This window comes from Ovis aries, chromosome 1, assembly GCF_016772045.2.
Source record: "Ovis aries strain OAR_USU_Benz2616 breed Rambouillet chromosome 1, ARS-UI_Ramb_v3.0, whole genome shotgun sequence".
In the NCBI taxonomy this organism is placed as follows: Eukaryota; Metazoa; Chordata; class Mammalia; order Artiodactyla; family Bovidae; genus Ovis; species Ovis aries.
The window spans coordinates 11,132,661-11,146,375 of NC_056054.1; the positions used below are offsets into that span (position 1 = coordinate 11,132,661).

The following is a 13,715-nucleotide window of genomic DNA, read 5'->3' on the forward strand; positions in this document are numbered from 1 at the left end:
AGAAAAGGTTAATGTCAAGATTGCATCTGCAGATTATTTAATTCTTGGGTGCCTTCCTACTCTGGGCTTCCCAGGTAGGGCTAGTGGTGAAGAACCTGCCTGCCAGTGCAGGAGACATAAGTTCGATCCTTGGATTGGGAAGATCCCCTGGAGGAGAGCATGGCAAATCACTCTAGTATTTTTGCCTGGAGAATCCCATGGACAGACGAGCTGACAGGCTATAGTCCATAGGGTCGCAAAGATTCAGACACGACTGAAACAACTTGGCATGCTTTACAGTATTTTGAATGAATGATAAACTAGGAGTGAGGATGTTTAACTACATACTGAATTTGCTGATGTTGGAACTTTGTTTTTCTGTTTGGTATAATGCTACGTTGCTTTGATACATGGCCATGTTAATGTTTAGGTCAGGAAATATTTAAACACTTGGAGTTAAGCCTATTTGAAAGTTTTTGTTTAAAGCATCTAATTCTTCTGAAGTTATTCTCCAAGTTGAATTATGGAGTTTGCAAATTCAGCCTGTGTAATGCAAACCATAGTACCTGAAATACTGCCAGTGAAAGGTATCAGGTTATAAGAGGAAGGTTTTAGCTTTCCCTACTGCTGCCTTACTGTAAGGAGGCGGAGTGAATGAAAATGAGTTTAGGAGACAGACAGAGACCCTCAAGCCAGTATACTTTGAGAGAGAATCCTGTGTCCACTTGGAGTGAAGTTGAGAGCTAAAGGAGAGTTTCTGCTTATAGATTCCAAGCATCTGTATTTCAAGGTGCAATGTGCGAGGTTTGGGTAGCTATTTTATCACTGCTTATTTCTTCTCGTTTCAGAGTTGTATTCTGACTTGGTAATTTGGAGAAGCCAGTGGCACTGCGTCTGTTTGGGGTGTGCTGCAAGTCAAATCATTGTTCAGATAAGGTAAATGTATAATAGTAAAAGGAACTAATAGTAATTTTCGTGCCTTCTAAAACCAGTCTTATGCTTTTTATCCAGAAGATTCCTTTTGAGTTTTTAAGCAACATGTTTATTCACTTGGACATATTAAAAAAGATCAGCCATAAACTTTACACATACATAGTCACTGTTAATAGTTTGGGGAACAGACTCTTCTTATGCATATGTTACTCGGATATGTGTAATCAAAATTGGAGTTGCTCTTTTGTCTGATTCTTATTTTAACATTCTGTTCGCGATTTTAAATGACTCATGATATTTCATCATTGGATGTTCCGTATAATTTATGTGACTAGTTCCTTTTTGGTAAACACTTTAGGCTTTTCTCTGTTTTCCATGTCTTAGGTAACTATATGACGAACATGAATAAAGTCATGTATGTAGTAGATTTCCCCCCATAGTATACTCTTTTCTTAAATTTTAAAAAGCATTTTATATATTTATTTAAGTCTCTTTTTGTTTCTCTTTTTTAATTAATACATGTATAAAAATCCTATACATAGTCATGTCAGACCATCAGCTCCACAGGGCCTTTTTGTTTTTTAGTTGCAGCTTGTGAACTCTTGTAGCATTGGGATCTAGTTCCCTGATAAGGGATTGAACTCCAGGCCCCTTTCATTGAGAGTGCAGAATCTTAGCTACTGGCCTACCAGGAAAGTCCCTTCATAAAGCATTTGATGAAAAACAAGCCCTCCCACCCCCTTCCCAGTCCCTAGAAGCAGTCATTTCCAATTTTTCACTGTTTCTTTGGATTTACCTCTAAATAGCTTATTTTGCTGCTTACAGATTTTCCAGTTTAGGGTATTATCTATTCCCAGCTTGGATAGTGGTAGAATTCTCTGACTTCCTCACACATCCATATTGTCACTCTGACTGTAATGTAATTTTGGTTAGAGAGCAGTATTCACTGTTAACAATATTAAGGTTATCTATAGCTTATTCACAGCTAAATCATGTTGTATGCTATGGTTAATTTTATTTGTATAACTTGTTATTTTCTCTTTTGTTAATATTTATCTTTTTCTGGCCTGTTTTGCTTAGTTTCTGTGTTCTTATTATTAATTTCTTACTTAAAATCTATCCAGAGGTGTTAATCTTCCTCAGTACTTTAAACATTTTGGTTATATTATCAATTTTATCTTAGAGATATTTTCTATTCTGCTTCATTTTGAGCATGTGCTTTAACTAGGGAGCTGGGATGTTATCCCAACATCATCCCGGTGATTTTTCCTCCTGGTTTTGTTATCTTTTCCCATGTCCTATCCCTTTCCTTTTTGATACAATCTTATTTTGAAGGAACACGTCTCCATTAGCTTCCTGAGAAAGGGGAATACAACAGGTAAGTTTTTTGGATATAACATGTCTTGAAAATGCCTTTATATTGCCCTTATGTTGGTCATTACTTTGGCTAGATGTAGATTTCTAGTTTGGAAATAATTTTCCTTCAAAATTTTGAATATACTGCTCTGTTGCCTTTCACATTCACTGTTGGTGAGATGTCAGTTACATTTCCTCATCTGTCATGAAGGCTTTTAATTTGCTGGCATCATGGATGAAAAGTTACTTTTAGGTTTTCTTTTAGTGTGATAAGAATACTTAAGGTGAAGTCTACCCTCTTAGCAGATATTTTTAAGTGTAGAGTAACTTGTTATTGACTATAGATACAGCTTTATAACAGATCTCTTAAGCTTATTCATCTTTCTTAACTGAAACTTGATGCACATTGATTAGTAACTGGCCATTTCCCCCTTTTCCCACTCCCAAGACAAGTCTACTCTTTGAATTTATAAATTTATTTATTTTAGATATTTCATATCAGGGGGCTTCCCTAGTGGCTCAGACGGTAAAGCGTCTGTCTGCAGTGCAGGATCAGATATGTTATGTAAGGAATCATGCAGTTTTTGTTTTTCTGTGACTGGCTTGTATCACTTAACATAATGTCTTCGAGCTTCATGTGTGTTGTTACTTATTGCAGAATTCTTTTTTAAGACTGAGTCGTATTCCATTCCATCTATCACATTTCCTTTATCTGTTTACCTGTTAATGGACATTTAGGCTTTTTCCACATTGTGGCTGTTGTAATAGTGCCGTAGTGAACATAGTGCTAACATCTCTTTGAGAACTTGATTCAGTTCCTCTCGGTAAATATCCAGAAGTGGAATCGATGGATATGTATTCTTATATTTTTAATTTCTAAGAGCTCTCTTTTGTTCTCTGAATGAAACAGAGGTAAAATAGTTTTTCAGATGGTGGACAGTTTCCTCATATGTAGAATGGGAGTAATAAATAAGTGAATATATATAAAAACATTTAGAGATGTGCCTGGCTACTGTTCTGTTATTATTGTACTTTTATGATGGATACAGTTTTTTATCTTTGAGAAAATTAATGGTAATATTTTTATCTTATTTAGACCTGTCAAATAAGACAGTAGTATTTTCTTCTTTAGCGGCTTGCTTTTTTACATTTCTTTAGTATATCTGTAATTTTAGTTTTGTTTATGGTAAGAAGGACTCTTAACATTTTGTGTTAACTCCTTGATCAGTTGTCTCAACTATTCATTTATCCTTTTTTATAGTGTTTTGAAAAGTTACCTTTTTGAGAGTGTATTAATAGGGTGTATTTTTAAACTTTGTGTTTTGTTCCATTTATTTGTCTGATCTTGTACAAATAGTGATTTTATTATTAGTGCTTTATTTCATCTTAAATAAACCCTTTCTTCTCTCTCTAGACTGAGCAAGCGAAATATACTTGAAATTTCCATACTTCTTGTTTTTCACTGTGTGGAACTGTGACAGTTCTTCAAGAGACTTTAGTATTGGAAACTGGAAAACAAAAACTAGAAGGGCTTAGCAGGGCCCTTACATAGGAAGCCAGTTGCATACTTTAAAAAATAAGCCCACTAGATTTTCCCCTCTAAGATTCTTTTAGAGTCCTTTAAAGCTGCTTTTGAGTTTTTTGATTCATTCAGTCAGTATATCCTTGAGTGCTTGTTACTGTCTATTCTCTTTGCTGGGGATAATCACCAGTGAGCAAGACAGACAGGATTCCTGTTCTTGGGGAGCTTACATTCTAGTTTGGGAAGGCAGATAAGATAGTTTCAAATGGCACCCCACTCCAGTACTCTTGCCTAGAAAATCCCATGGACGGAGGAGCCTGGTAGGCTATAGTCCATGGGCTCGCTGAGGGTTGGACAGGACTGAGCAACTTCACTTTCACTTCTCACTTTCCTGCATTGGGGAAGGAAATGGCAACCCACTCCAGTGTTCTTGCCTGGAGAATCCCAGGGACGGGGGAGCCTGGTGGGCTGTCTGTGGGGTCGCATAGAGTCGGATACGACTGAAGTGACTTAGCAGCAGCAGCAGTGTTAGGAAAGAAGGACTACAAAATAACAATGACGTGTTATTAGGTAGAATGCTAAGGAAGAGAGACCTTTTTGAGTTGGGTGATAAGCTGAGATCTGAAGGATGAGAAAGGAGCCAACCATGCTGTAGACTGCAGAAGTGTGTTCATGTAGCAAGAACAGTGGGTATAAAGGTGCTGAGACTGTAAATGCCTGTAAGTGTTCAGGAACAGAAATAAGGCCTTTGTGGCTCCAGTATAGTGACTGAATGGGGAGAGAGTGGTTTGAGATGATGTTGAAGAAGTAGGCATAGGGGCCAGATCATTTAGAATCTTGAAATTAACTGGAGCTTTCACATATAAATCTGATGAATTCGATTTTGTTCCTTTAAAAAAAAATACAAGATGTTCTAGAAAATAACTAGACCTATTTCTTTATGTAGTTAATAAGCTATTCATTATGAGCCAGAGATGGGAGTTGCACTGGTCACATGTATCTGAACTGAGTTCTTTGTTTCTTTTTAAAAATATTTACTTGGCTTTGCTAGGTCTTAGTTGCAACATGCAGGATCTTTAGTTGTAACATGCAGGATCTTTAGTTGTGGCATCTTTAGTTGCAGTGTGTGGGATCTAGTTCTCCTGACAAGGAATTGAACCTGATCCCCCTGCATTGGGTGAGTCACCCTGAAGAGTCTTAGCCTCTGGACCACCAGGGAAGTCCCCCCTAAACTGAGTTCTGGTTGAGTGTTTGGATCTATCTGGGCTTGGAATAGTTAGGCGGTCTCTAAATTAAGATGACTTTGAATAGTGCCTTAATTAGTTCATTTTAGATGAAAGCAGCAGTTTGGGTTCTTGATTTCTTTTGTAGACTGAGGTGACTGGTAAGATCCGGAATGATAGCAGATCTTGAAGTTATTTTTCATTTTTTGTGTGTAGAGTTGTGTGTATGTGTTTAAGAAGACACCCCTCTTTTTTTTTCTCCCCTAAACTTATCTGGTAAAGTACGGAAACAAAGACATCACGTTTTCCCTCAACAGGAAAGTGAGGGATGAATGAAGTGAAGGAAGACTAGAAACTACAAAAATAAATGATGAATTTAAAAGCGACTAATACTGAATAAGGTTCAAAACTTGAGCATTTGAAAAGACATAATCATTGTCCTTTAGGACAGTGCCATCCAAGAGAAGTCCAGTGTGAGCTATATGTAATATCAAATTTCCCAGCAGCCACATTAAGGTAATAAATACAAAGAAGCAGATGAAATTAATGATATATTTTATATAATTTAATGTATCCAACACATTCTCATTTCAACATGTAATTAATATAAAAATAATTAATGAGACATTTTGCACTCTGATTTTTGTACTAAGTCTTTGAAATCCTGTATTTTATATCTACACCTCATCCCAGTTCAGGCCAGCCACATTTCAGGTGCTTGATAGCTACATGTGTATGGGACTCTTTAATTCTTAGGGCTCATACTTCTGCAGGAAGGGATAAATTATTGAAATACCCTGCAATGTTCGTAATTCAAAGCAGTCATAGTTGTAACATATAAGGGAATAAATTTAAGCATATATTTTCCCCTCTCTAAATCTCTCTGTGATTAACTTGTTTGGGGAAGATATTTGATCCTGTAACCATATGTCTATAAAAGATAGCAAACAGCTTATCTCCGAAGAGAGTTGTGAACAGACTTACTTAATGTAGAACAAGCTTTATGTAGAACTCTGTGTAAGGAGTAGCTGTCTATGTATTGATGGTGGGATAAGAGAGACCAGAGACCTAATCCTTGGAATCTGTAAAGTGTGTACATAAATCAGTGGTTTAGAATTCATTTCTCAGTTTCCTGAAAGTATCTTGATATCAGTTGCTAAGTCGTGTCCGACTCTTTGCGACCCCCTGGACTGTAGCATGCCAGGCTTCCCTGTCCTTCGCTGTTTCCCTGAATTTGCTCAAACTCATGTCCATTGAATTGGTGATGCCACCCAACCATCTCATCCTCTCTTGTCCCTTTCTCCCTCTCGCCTTCAATCTTTCCTAGCATCAGGGTCTTTTCCAGTGAGTGAGCTCTTCACATCAGGTGACCAAAGTATTGGAGCTTCAGCATCAGTCCTTCCAATGAATATTCAGGCTTGATTTCCTTTTGAATTGACTAGTTTGATCTCCTTGCAGTCCAAGGGACTCTCAAGAGTCTTCTCCAACACCACAGTTTAAAAGCATCAGTTCTTTGATGCTTGGCCTTCTTTATGGTCCAACTTTCACATCAGTACATGACTCCTGGAAAAACCATAGCTTTGACCATACGGGCCTTTGTCAGCAAAGTGGTGTCTCTGCATTTTAACATGCTGTCTAGGTTTGTCATAGCTTTCCTTCCAAGGAGCAAGTGTCTTTTATTTTTTATTTTTATTTTATTTTATTTTTTAAGTGTCTTTTAATTTCATGACTGCAGTCACCATCTGCAGTGATTTTGGAGCCCAAGAAAGTAAAATCTGTCACTGTTTCCATATCTATTTGCCGTGAATTGATGGGGCCAGATCCCATGATCTTAGTTTTTTGAATGTTGAATTTTAAGCCAGGTTTTTCACTCTACTCTTTCACCCTCATCAAGAGGCTCTTTAGTCCCGCTTCACTTTCTGCCATTAGAGTGGTATCATCTGCATATCTGAAATTACTGATATTTCTCTTGGCAGTCTTGATTCCAGCTTGTGATTCATCCAGCCCTGCATTTCACATGATGTACTCTGCATAGATGTTAAATAAGCAAAGTGACAGTATACAGCCTTGATGTACTCCTTTCCAGTTTGGAACCAGTCCATTGTTCCATGTCCATTGTTGTAACTGTTGCTTCTTGACCTACACGCAGGTTTCACAGGAGGCAGGTAAGGTGGTCTGGTATTCCCTTCTCTTAAATTTTGCACAATTTGCTGTGATCCACACAGTCAAAGGCTTTAGCATAGTCGGTGAAGCAGAAGTAGATGTTTTTTTCTGGAATTCCCTTGTTTTTTCTGTGATCCAGTGGATGTTGGCAGTTTGACCTCTGGTTCCTCTGCCTTTTCTAAACCCAGCTTGTACATGCGGAAGTTCACGGTTCACATACTGTTAAAGTTCTAGCTTGAAGAATTTTGAGCATTACCTTGTTAGTATGTGAACTGAGCACAGTTGTATAGTAGTTTGAACATTTTTTGGCATTTCTCTTCTTTGGGATTGGAATGATGGACTTTTTTAAAAGCTCTGATTGCAGTGTGTACCACTGATTCAGTCCAAGGTCGTCTTTTTTATTTTTTTGATTGGAGGAAGCCCAGGGTCTTAATAATTTCATTAAAAAATAGTTGTATTATGATTGGCTGTTTAACTTAGTTTTTTTTTTTTTTTCACTGTTTTTTTTTTTTTTAAATTTATTTTTTTTTTAATTTTTTAAATTTTAAAATCTTTAATTCTTACATGCATTCCCAAACATGAACCCCCCTCCCTAACTTAGTTTTTAAGAAGGTTTATCATAATGAGAACTGGAAGGAGTCCATAGGTGATTAGTTGACATAGCCTGTAGTATCTTTATTAAGTTAGAAAAGCTGAGAGTTCCTCTAAAAAATAGGAATGTTGTGTTCCCCAGTGATAACACATTTAAAATAGGAACAAAAATTGCCGTCACCCTCCCCTTGGGATATAGGAGAGGAGCCTCTGGGATCAAAGATAATATTTAAGTTGCTGACTGCTTTTCATTCTTTTTCTCTAATGATGAAGGGTTAGTTGCATAGATGGTCCTGAGCCTAGTAGATATCCATTGAGCAAATTTTAGGAGAAGATACCACAAGTCATGTACGCTGGGGACATGGAGTTAAGTTCCAAATGAATGGCCCCTCAGTTTGCTATTGATTTTCCCTGCTACCATTCATTGGCAAATGGATTTATTCTTCAAAGGTCAGGACCTTAAAATTTGACCTTTTCTTGCTTCTCTCCGTCTCTTCAGTGCAACACGTGCCAGTTTAGCTAGTGTAAAATTATTGTTTTGCATAGGAAGATACCTGAATGCTTACTAATGTATTAGCAGGAAAGTAGAATCAGTGGTGAAATCTATTTTCTCTTAGAGATGTTTCTAAGTATCTCCCTGTCACCACTTTAGGGTTGCAGCTGAACATAGCTTAAGGTGTTAAGTCACCTGCTGAATGCCAGGCAATTTACACTTTTTGTATACTTTTTAATTCCTGTGGCAGTCTTACGAGGTGTAGCCCATGTTTGGAAGATGAAGAGAGTAAGTATCTTGTCCAGCTAAGGAGCACACAGATTTGAACCCAGTTAATTTTTTTGGTGCCAAAGCCACTACTTACTGCAGAACCTAGCCCAGTATTATAAAGTGACTCTCTTGGGTTCTGTTCATTTGGGACGTGATATTTAGATTGAACGCCTATTTCAGCATGGTCCCTCACTTTCGTCGCCTTTATATCCCTATCTTGGAATAACATGTTATGGAAAACATTGAATGAAACCTGGATTCTAGTCCTAGCTGTTTGCTTACTGTGTATTGAGATAATGGATTCTTTTTACATTGAGCAGGTATTTCCCAATTACCTGTCTGCTTTGATCCTCTTATAATTGTGAGATGTGGATACCATTGCCTTTATCTTTCTTTTTTAATGAACTTTTTATTTGAGAATAGTTTAAGATTAACAGGAAATTGCAAGGATTGTACAGAATTCATGTATTGGTTTGCTAGGGCTGCCATACAAAGTAGCACAGACTGAGTGGCTTAAACAACAGCAATATAATTGTCCCGTAAATCTGGAGCCTAGAAGTCAGAAATCAAGAGCTTGGCAGGATTTGTTCCTTCTGAGACCTGGGAGGGAAGGATCTCTTCCAGGTCTCTCTCTTTCGGCTGGTAGATGGCCATCTTCTCCCTGAATCTCTTCATAGCATCTTCTCTCTGCATATTTCTGTGTCCAGATTTCTCCTATTTATAAGGACACCAGTCGTATCTCTGTAAAGACCCTATCTTCAAATGAGGTCCATTCTAGGGTACTTGATGTTAGGATTTCAACATACATATTTTAGGGTTAGGGAAACAGTTTAACAGTCCCTATATTCCCTATACCCAATTTCTTCTATTAACATTTTACGTTAATATGATATGTTTGTCACAATTAATGAACCAGTATTGATACCCTATTATTAATTAAACTGTAAGCCCTGTTTGTAACACGTAAGAAAACTTCAAGGATGGGTATTTTTTTGAAAATGATACACTAATCTTAACAAAGTAACTATAAAATACAGAGATTGTGAAACCTGTCTTAGTGAGAAAGCAAAACAGTCTTAAAAATCGTGATACGCTTGTGTTTTCACCTTTCCAGTAATCAGCACTTGGTGCAATGTCCTGTATATGCTTGTGAAGCCCAGTCTACAACCTGAAACTTCAGAAGTGAAGTTATATGTTCAGTATTCGCCACCTTTAACAAATGAATAAAGTGAAATCTATACAGATTGTTAGTCAACGCCTCTTTTATTCCAGGTCACTTCCTTTTGTGTCGTTTCTTAGATAAACAATATATTTAAAATAGAGTACAGGCAAATAAAGTTGAATTTACCCCCCACATACTTGCTATTCCTTCTAGGAGGCATACTTATAATAGAAGAAATCGATGTATAAAATTGTTTGCATACATTTTCTTTTACTAGTTATTTTTTTTCAAATTGGTGGTTAAGACCTATGTTTATTACTTGTGTGTAGTTTTCAGAATTTTCCAGCATTGATTGATTATGTTACCTTCTGTGAATATTATATAATATCCCAGTGATCTTAAGAACTTCATATGTTTTTATTTCTCATTGGGGGAGAAACAGCAGTTTGATTGAATGAATAAAGGGGTTTTCCTGTAAAGGTTTGTCATTGTGATCTTGAATTTTTAAGTGTTTTCTCTGGTGTTAAAAAAAGAAAAACTTTTATGACACTCATTCCTATGTGGAAATCAGGCCTGAAATAATCAATAGCATGATGTATTGTATGCGATATAGAAAATACCTGCCTCATTGCATTTTTCTTACCTTTCTAAGTGACTGAGAAGTAGTGTGGTCCTGTTTCTTTAAAAAGTGAAAGATGGAATGGGTGGAGCTTGCCAAGTCTTGGAGACTGAGAAACTTAATTCAGTCTCTGAAGAGCTGGAAGGAAATGTGACCTCTTGCTGGCTGTGTGATGAAAAGAAGCTGGTGGCAATATCCCTCAGCCTGACAGGAACCTGTTGCAGAGTCCTGACTCACTCTGGAAACTCCCTTTTCCCAAGTGAGATTGTGGTGCTGCCTGAATTTGGTGTATGTTGGATTGCCCCCTTGAAAATGATAGTTGTGGTGCTGCCTGAATTTGGTATATGTTGGATTGCTCCCTTGCAAGTGATAGTTGAAGTACAGTCAGAAGGTAAGTAGCCAAGTCCCTGGTCAGCTGTTTTCAGACAGATGGACTAGTATTTCTGAAATGGTAGAATATGTTACGAATCGTAAATGATTTCTTCTGTAGTAAATTTCAGAGGTGATGGGATGGAAGTGGAGGGATCATTCTTTTTTTCTTTAGGGCAAAAAGTTCAACTCTCACCACTTAATTCCTTTTTTAGGGTGGCTAAAGTCAGGATGAGGAATGTTCTGCTTACGTTGTGCAAACATTTGAGGTTTTTTTTGCCAGTAGCAGAGCTGTTCGAAATCCTCATTTTATTGATGAAGCGTGAGTTTAGTCTCGGTAAATTTCTCCATTTAACGTGCCTGAACACTTGCCCATTATTTATTTATTTTAGCTTTTCATTGCTCACCAGTGGCAATGAAGATCAATTCTGCCCTGAACAGGAATCTTGATATTTTGGGGATGAAAAAGAGGGAAGAATGCAGTTTGCAGCAGCCAAATAGGCTAGAGCAACATGTAAATAGGTATTTATTAGTTGATGACTGATGCTTGGGCTCAAACAGGTATTTATTAGTTGATGACTGATGCTTGGGCTCAAAAGGAGAGAAGTCAAGAAAACTTGTCTCTGAGGTAGGATGGGCTCTGTACTGGTCAGACAGGAGCCTGCAGTCCCACCCACCCACAGGACACAGGTTTCTGGTGGCTTTTGGAAAGAACTCTTGTCAAAACAGGTCTTTTTGGCATTTGGCAGCCCAAAGCATCCAGTGTAAGTAGCTATATTGTTAGAAAGGGATTACTTCTTTTTCTCAAGTTGAAAGAGATGGTCCTCATCATTTTTTTTTGTTTGTTTTGCTATGCAGTTTATTATGGATTTTCTAAGCGATTAAATAATGCAGCGCTCCTGTTTGCTGTCCAAAGAAATTAGGGCTGGAAAGGGAGGGATAGAGATTGACTTTTGGAGGACTTGGAATTGAACCTTTGTGAATAAGCGCTGGCTAATCCACCTGGCTAGAACTTCCCACATTGGCAGTATTCTTGATAAAGTATCTGTGTATGTTTATGTCAGGCTTTCCATTCCTTAATTGATAACACTTTTAAACTACTTCAGAGCTTACCCTCAGGGAAGCTTTTTTAATGCTTCTTAAGCATTAAGGAAAATTTTTCTAGTTTTCACTTTGAAAAATTATCTTTGTGTCCATGGATAACTAAATTTACTTTTTTTTAAGTAATGAAAACACACAACAGAGTTGGGCCTTTTGCTACAGTTACTTGTCGTAAGAACCAAAGGCCAGATACTGTTTCTTTGAGGGTATGTGCTTTACCAGCTGTCCCTTAACCCTCTAGTTTGTGAACACAAAGGGGTCCCTGTGCTGAATTGTTTCGGTGAAGTTTTCCAGAGCTGGTTTCTCCTTTGAATTCTTTACAGCCTGACAACAGCCATTAAGAAGAACAGTTGAGAATTTGTTCTGTAAACAGGTCCATTGTTAGCATAAGTAAACTAAAATATATGCTGTTATTAACGAAGGGTTATTTTCAGGGAAGTTGATAGTAAGGCTAGAATAAAAGCACATTGGTAAAAAAATTACCGTGTAAAAATAATTTCTCCAAATGCCAAATAAACGGTTGAAGTGAACTGACAATTTCTATGTGAATTTTGGACTCTGCAGAATTAGAAGCTTTAGCTTTTTTGCCTTGCTAACCCAAAAATGTAGTTTATTAATGTATATTTTCTTCCTCTCATCATAATTGCTCACTTGTTATGAGGTAGTCACACTTCTTAAAACAAGTTGATGAAACAACTCACAGTGGTATTTTGGACTACTCACGTCCTGTAATTAGGAGGCAGTTTAAGGTTGCACTTTGGAATTTACTTTAAATGTGTTTGAACTGAAATCACAGTCATTGTTATTTGCTGATATAAATGATCCCCTTTTTAGACTTATTTTCAGAGCGCACACGGAGCAGCATATAGATATGAACCTTTTGGGTCCTCTCGTTGGATGCCTGGGTTTTTTTTTCCCCTCCTGCCATGCAGGCTTGCAGATTCTCTATTCCATGACTAGAGATTGAATCCGGGCCTCCGCAGTAAAAGTGGCAAATCCTAATGCTAGACCACCAGGGAAGTGCCACACGTCTGGACTTCTTAATGGAAGGATTCTCTCTCTCTTTTTTTTTTAACGGAAAAGGTATGGGAAAATAGGGGCTTCCCAGGTGGCTTATTGGTACAGAATCCACTTGGCAATGCAGGATATGAGGTTTCGATTCTTGGGCTGGGAAGACTACTTGGAGGAGAAAATGTCAACCCACTCTAGTATTCTTGCTGGAATAATCCCACGGACAGAGGAGCCTGGCGGGCTATAGTCCACGGGAGCACAGAGAGTCTGATGCTGAGTGAGTCAGCTGATATACTTGGGGAAATAGCTGCAGAGACTGGCTGTATCCACTTAGACTAATTAGGATTTTGATCATTAATTGAGCCCACCTGAAAAGAGTTGATAATTTTTTTAAAGCTGGATGATGGATGCATTTGGGTTCCTTACACTATTTTTTTTCTACTTTTGTGTATGTTTGACTCAATACCTCCATAATAAAAATATTAAAGAAAAAAAATAGAGCCCAATTGGCTATTAGGCTGGCCTTTCTTAGCCTTTTGTTAAGTAATAAAAGAGGAAAAAAATTCCATTGTAGTAAAGTTTCCCTCAGAATGGACTTTGAATCATTAAAGTATAGTTTTATTTGTTTAGAGTTCTGTGGAAATTACTTGTCTAGATTTTTAAAATGTCTCTGAAGAAAGTAGGTAGATGTTTGATTCCACATTAAGAGAATCAACACCATTAACTCTATGAATGTTATTAACAACTTTTTAAAAAAGACTGGTAGGGGGAAATCACCTGTAAATTTACCAGCTAAAAAAATTTATATGTAAAATAAGAAGCACGTGCTCCCATCCTGTCTGCCCCATTCCATGTCTTTCCCTTTTCCTGCCCCCTTCCTCTTCATGTCTTCCTTTCTGTTCCGCAGAGGTGACCACTGTTAA

The 13,715-nt window shown here is 37.5% G+C and overlaps 1 protein-coding gene across 25 annotated transcripts in view; it reads left to right on the forward strand.

Annotated features, from left to right (window-relative positions):
- THRAP3 (thyroid hormone receptor associated protein 3) overlaps window positions 1-13,715 on the forward strand; it is an 81,905-nt gene that overhangs the window by 38,018 nt on the left and 30,172 nt on the right. For 18 of the 25 annotated variants that reach the window (XM_042245549.2, XM_060419660.1, XM_060393348.1 and 15 more), the window contains one exon: window positions 828-915. The exons of 2 other annotated variants lie outside the window; for them this stretch is intronic. The gene's annotated coding sequence lies outside the window, so the exon portion shown is untranslated. Of the gene's footprint in view, window positions 1-827; window positions 10,703-13,715 lie in introns of all 25 variants that reach the window. 5 more of the 25 variants (XM_060419887.1, XM_060419715.1, XM_060393400.1 and 2 more) reach the window with 2 other exon arrangements.